Source organism: Euphorbia lathyris, chromosome 6, assembly GCF_963576675.1.
Source record: "Euphorbia lathyris chromosome 6, ddEupLath1.1, whole genome shotgun sequence".
NCBI lineage: Eukaryota > Viridiplantae > Streptophyta > Magnoliopsida > Malpighiales > Euphorbiaceae > Euphorbia > Euphorbia lathyris.
The window spans coordinates 52,411,425-52,418,130 of NC_088915.1; positions in this window are offsets into that span (position 1 = coordinate 52,411,425).

The window sequence follows — 6,706 nt, forward strand, 5'->3', positions numbered from 1 at the left end:
CTTGTGAAGCTTGCTCCTGAGGACCGGACGCCCTGGCCTTTTTCGAAGAAGGAGGAGATTGAGCTCCAGAGGTTGCAGGATGCTTCCCATCCTTCTTGCTAAGCGCAACGTTCGCCTTCTCATGGGCGACCAGAGCTGCTTGAAGCTTTCGCCTCTCTGCAATAACATCCTTAGCGTTAATTCTCCCCCTGCAAGAAGGGGCGAAGGACAAAAACAAGTCAATAAGGCAAATAAAAAAAGGCAGAAGATACCTTCAAAAGTGTAGAAATTATTGTAGCGAATCTCTTCGTCCCGTATTGTTGCTAGGGGTTCGCCGGACTTCATAATAGCCAAAGCTTGGTCATACGTCCAAAAGTCATGATGAGACCGAAGAATCTGCAGAGTACTCTTCTCCTCCTGGGTAAGGTAAAACTTTTGATTCGCTCTCTCTTTTGGATTATAGTTCCATCCGGCAGGAAACCCGAGAGGTACGCCTTCCACTATCTTCACAAAGAAAAATCTTTGCTCCCAATGATGGACGTTCGATATTTTACCATGAAAAGGCGAATACCCTTTCAATTTGGAAAAGGTAATGTGACTTTCCACCCCGCGCTTAGACATGGTGTGAAGAGTTCGGAAAATGTGAGGGCTCAGAATTAAGCCCAGATTCGCCGCCAATTAAGTATCCAATATTAAGTCTAACCAACCATTTGGATGCAATTGACAAATAGGGATGTAGAAAAATTCAAAAATGTCCCTAACCATTTTGGGGACCGGATAACTAAAGCCCCTTTCAACGTGGCTTTGATAAGCTGCAAAATAACCCTGAGGAGGGGACGCAAGTCTCTGATAAGGCGTATGAACCAAGCAAGAAGCCGCTCGAAGCCAATGGTATAGAGATTGAAGAGTTATCAGGAGAGTGAAGCTAAAACTGGAAGAGGTCACCTCCATTTTAGGGGATTTTGGCCCTTTCTTTTTAGGAGCAGAAGAACTGGCTTCTTTTCCAGAAGTAAGGTTTTGAGCCTTCATAGTCGCAATAAGAATACAAGACGAAGAAGGCACTAAGGAAGAATTTGAGTTCAAGCTCAAGGTTCTCTCGGAAGAAGAAGTAGAAGATGAAAGAAGCATTCAAATAAACAAAAATTCAAGGATGAATGGAGAAATTACAGAAGAAAAGATAAACTTACATGAAAAATCGAAAGGTTGAGAGAGGAATTAAGCTTCTGCAGATGATTGAAGAGAATCGTAGAGAGCAAAAATGAAGATGAAAGGAGTTGAAAGGAAAGCCTCATCTATTTAGTGAAATGATTAGATAATTTCGAAATCCGTGTCAAGAACTGCCACCTGTAAAAACGTCATCGACCTAGATAAAGGTGCTTGTCAGGTTCAATAAATGCTAATAGCACGCAAAGAAGTTGAGAAGTCCTAAAGAACTTAAAAGACCATTTAGGGGAGGCTTCTGATAACATCCGCCATGAAACATGAAGGATTAAATAAGAAATATTCCCTAGCAAAGAGGGCTTAAGGGGAATAAAGGCCCGCCTCCAAGATATATATGGCGTACAGATAGGAGTACGGTGTCGTCTTGAGCATTCCCTCTTACGATCCGCCACACGGCACATAACAGGAATACAATGTCGTCTCATAAGAGCTCCACTTATGATCCGCCATAGTTGAAGATACGGTGTCGTTCCAGGGATTCGCCTCGTATGGCAATCCGCCTCTAGAAGAAACAGATGATTATACGGCGTAACTCACTATCACTTAACTAGCATTAATGATAGCTCAGAACCTGCCAAAGCCTGGAGGTTAGAGGATGGAGTTAAACTACATTGAAAGAGCATTACTCTTCATTAAAAGGGATATTAAAGAGAAGGTTATTACAGTTTTCACTCAAACCTGTATAAATACCCTTGTAACATGACAATGAGGTACGCTTACACACTCTTCTTAGCTTTGCTTTGTCATTACAGTTTATTCTCTTAAGAAGTTACTGACTTAGGCATCGGAGTGCCTCCGTCCGATCCCAACGGCGCCTCATAGGGACGCTTTGCGGTGTTGCTAAATTTACACAATATCATTCTTCTAATGGTAATTTTACTTGTAAGGATGCGTATTCTCTTTTGATTGCTGATCGTGGTGGTGCGGAGGTGGATGCTCGGTTTGATGCGGTTTGGAAGATTAAATTCCCTCATCGTATCTGAACTTTCCTTTGGCTTTGTCTTCATGACAGGATTCTCACCAATTTGGAGTGGAAAAGAAGACATTTGAGTGAGGTGGATGTTTGTTCTATTTGCCATAGGGATCCTGAGTCTATTATTCATGTGCTCAGGGACTGTCCTGTGAGCGTTCTTATTTGGCAGGGGCTTCTTCCACCGAATTCGTGGGGGTGGTTCTTTGAGATGGCTAAAGAATCTTGGCTTATTAACTGTATGGTGGGTTCTGATAAAATGTTTGGGATTCATAACTGGGTGAGTCTTTTTGCTGTGACGGTTCATAAACTTTGGACTTGGAGGAACTTAGAGATCTTTTGTAACGGTGAAGGTATCCTGGGTGATCGAATTGCTTCGATCCATAGAACTTTGGATGGTGTTACTGAGGCTTGGGAGGTCTGGCCGAAGTTGACTGTAGAGGGAGGCAGGCGGAAATTGCTTCAGTGGCAAAAACTGGATAGAGACTGGTTTAAACTCAATGTGGACGGCTCCTCTAATATTTCGTCGGGTCAGATTGCTTCAGGTGGCGTGATTAGGGATAGTTCCGGGAACTGGTGTAGGGGGTTTACTCAAAATGCCGGTCACGGTGATATTTTAACTACTGAACTGTGGGGATACATGCCAATCTTAAATTAGCGTTGGATTCTAATTGTTGGAGGTTGATTGTGGAGTCTGATTGTCTTCAAGCGGTTAGTTTGGTTAATCCAGATATGCCTCTTCATCACCCGGCTCGTGCTTTTATTCGGGGTATTAAATCCCTTATGTCTCGGTTTGAGAATATTATGGTGTGCCACATCTACATGGAGTGTGATAAGTGTGCAGATTTCCTTGCCCGTTCTGCTATCGGTCTGGCGCCAGGTATTATGGTGTTACAGACAGCTCCTACCTTGTTATCTCATTTTCTTTATGAAGATCGTGCAGGCAAGCCCTGTTTGAAGCTTTTGGTGTCACGTCCGGGTCTAAATTTCTAGAATTTATACCTTGATAGTAATATATATTATAATTATTGGGTGTGTGAAGTTAAATCGGTGTTATAAGAAAAGTTTGGAGTGAATTTGATGGTTTTAGGTATAAATTAAAAGTTTAGAATAATTTTAAAAGATTATATAAAGATGGAGGACCAAACTTGATATTTTCCAGATTTGGATATATATTCGAAATTGTGAAGAGGTGAGGTACGAATGGTCATTATCTTTCTTTTATTTCCTTTTCCTTTTCTATTCATTTCAAATTCATGAGTTTTCTCTGAACCGTTTCTCCACCGTTTCTTTGATTTACGGAGTTTTGACCGTCCGAATCACTCGAAATTGGAACCTTAGCATCCTTATGCATAGATCTAAGTCCTAAACGAAGAGTTTTTGAGTTTTGGAAGTGTTTGGAGGGGAAACGTCTTAGACAGAATTTAGCGGCTTATCGATCAGGTGTATTTTGTTCAATTAGTGACCAAGGTAAGTAGCTATCAACTATATTTTGAGTTTTATGTATATGGATATATATATAATCAAAGAATTTTCAGAAATTGATATTTTAAGGTTTATACAGGTATTTTATAAATTGAGATTTTTCACGATTTTGCTTTTATTGTGAAATTATGGTTCAAATGAAGCTATTGACAATGTTTCTATGTGAATTTCAGATTTTACTTGATTATGTTGATTTAAGGCTTCATTTGGTTGATTTACATATATACATATATGTTTTTGGTTTCAATAAAATGAATTTGATGATTTTTTACGAATTGTTTTTGGATTGAAGTCCAAATATGATTTTTATGATACAAAAGGGCTAATTGAATCCAAATGATTTATGGTTATGAAATAGTTTGGAATTTGATTGTGAAAGGAAATTTGAGCACGTTATGATTTTATGATTTTATATCCATCGAGAGTTATCCGGATCGGTGGTTTTATATTTGAAGATCATGTTCAGTGAGGGACATGGCCTGTGTACATAGTCTGAAGACCTATTGGGTATGGCAGCGAAGTGTTGGGTAAGACCATATGGGATAGGCAATGTTAAGAGACGTCTCGACTATATATGTGGTTATGGATTGATACTTAAGGGGAGAAACTCGAGGATGGATACAATGTTTTAAGTTCATTTGGATTATGTTTTCGGTTATGTTTGATTTTGATATAAGGTTTTACGTTTGATTGATTACGAGTTGGTTTGATAAAACATTTATTTGATTATAAAATCGTTTGATGAAACGTTAAGTTTTGAGTATATTTGAGAAGGTTTTGATTAAATCCCTTTATAAAGGTATATATGTAGCTATGTTAAGTAAAGTTGGTTTTTGTGGCTGATAGTTTCTTACTGAGATTTTTGTCTCACGTTTTTCAATGTTTTAATGTTTTTAGGTGAGAAAGTACAGGATATAGAAAAGGTTACCGCCCGATTAGGCGAAGTTTGGAAGTTGGCTGCTTATTGTTAGAATTATGGTTAGAACTTTGGTATTGCAATTGTAATATAATGATATGTGGATAAATTGGAGACTGCTAAGTATTGATTATTATCTTTCTATTTCACGCCCGATGCCGATTGAGGTCATTTAGGGTCGGGTGTGACATTTGGCTTCTTGATTTTTTTCGGTTTTGTTGTTGTTTGTTTTTGTTTTGTCTGTTATCTACCAAAAAAAACAGTTTTGTCACTTTTAAAAGTTATTAATTGTTTGTGTATTGACATTTCTTTGACACGTGACGGAACATGTTTTTCATTTTTTTTATCCAATAAATTCTATTAAAAAATAAAAAAAACATAATATTTTGATATATTTATAAAGAAAACTATGGAAGGATAAGATATAAATATATAAATGAGTTAAGTATAAAATAAAAAATAAACCTGTTATTTTGTTACTTTTCTATGTAATTTTCTTTTTAATTAAAAAAACTAGTGACATGACTTAATATGAATTACACACTCCAAACAATTTGCCACATCAGATTACAAACTCTCTCACACAACCTAATTCATATCCATCTCTGATTTCTCTTAAAAGATATTGATTGTCCGAGAGGTATTCAACCTAGTTTGAATTTTTTTCCTTCTTTAATTTTGATTCTCTTTTTTCTTTTCTAATTTTTTATTCTCTTTTGATTTTGTTATTTTTATTTGAATTTCAGAGTTTTGTTGGGTTTCTTTCGTTTCGGTTTTTGCTTCTGGCGTAGTGACATGTGAGAACTGTTCTGTTTCTCGTGTGAACTGAGTGATGCGGGCATCTTTCCACTAGCAACGACCCCGAAGCCAAGGGATGAGGAGCTTAGTGCCAAAGCTAGCGAGGGCTATTGAGAGCCACCCAAGGAGGAAGGAAGCAGCAGCAGTCATCCTAACACGCGGGGTGTGTCTATCGTTATGCGGGGCGTGTAGAGCCCAATCCAGGAAGAGAGTCCAGAAGGTCATCCACGCGGGGCATGCTTCCTCATACGCGGGGCGCAGATCATGCGTCCGGAAATAGTGCTACCCCGGAGGTCAACTACGCGGGGCGTAATACCAGAGACGCCACGCGTGAACCCCATCAACGAGACGCACCAAGTTCAGGAGCTTCACCACGCGGGGCGTGTCCCGCTTGGAGGATACTTCTTCACTAAGTTCTTGTGTTGGGGACCATTTCTGATCTTCCTTAATTATAATCCTGCCACTCCTTATTTACACTATTGCCACTCCCTATTTACTTTCTATGTCACTCCCTATTTACAACCATACCACCCATTTACCATTAACCCACTTTACCCTTATCTTTATATTTTAATTAGTTATGTAATTTGCCCTTTATGCAATTTGGCAATTAGGTTTTTGAGATGATATAAATACATCTTTTTCCATTGTAATCTCTAACTTTTTATCAATTAAATATTAATCTTCTTCAAGAAGCTTGTTAAGGTTTTCACCTTTAACAATGGGGATTTCATATTCCTATGGATTTAGTCCATAAAACCCGGGATTCACTCCTTCTAGTTTAGCTAGAGAAGAACATGTTTGTTAGTTTACGATTAAAACTAACACGTCTCGAAACTGATCCGTATCAGTTGGAATCAGAGCTGATCGTTATCCTAACAGAGACTTCTTTCGACAATGATTCAACCGAGTTATTCACAAGACTTAAAGGAACGTCTTGAAGCCGAGACACGAGAGATGGAGCTCTAATATGCTGAGATGATGAGAAAGATAAGAGAGAACTTGGAGCAAGAAGAGATGGAGAGACTCCAAAGAGGAACCCAAAATAGCCGGAGGCGACAACGTCGAGCCCAACGGAAAAAGGATGAAGCAACTTCCATTTTGTCTCCTAAAGATTCATCCCAAATCTGTCCTCTATTGCACAAGGAAGAGGTAAATCCAAAACTTTCAATTCTTGACGTGGAAGTTGTGGGTATAACTATTATTAGTGAAGATTTGGTGGTGTGTGATGTTGTTAGTGATTTAAGTTCTCATTGTGGATTTATTGTTAATGAAATTGTTGATGAGGAGTTAAATGCATGTGTGAATGAGGAGGAATGTGGGTTAAGATGTGAAGA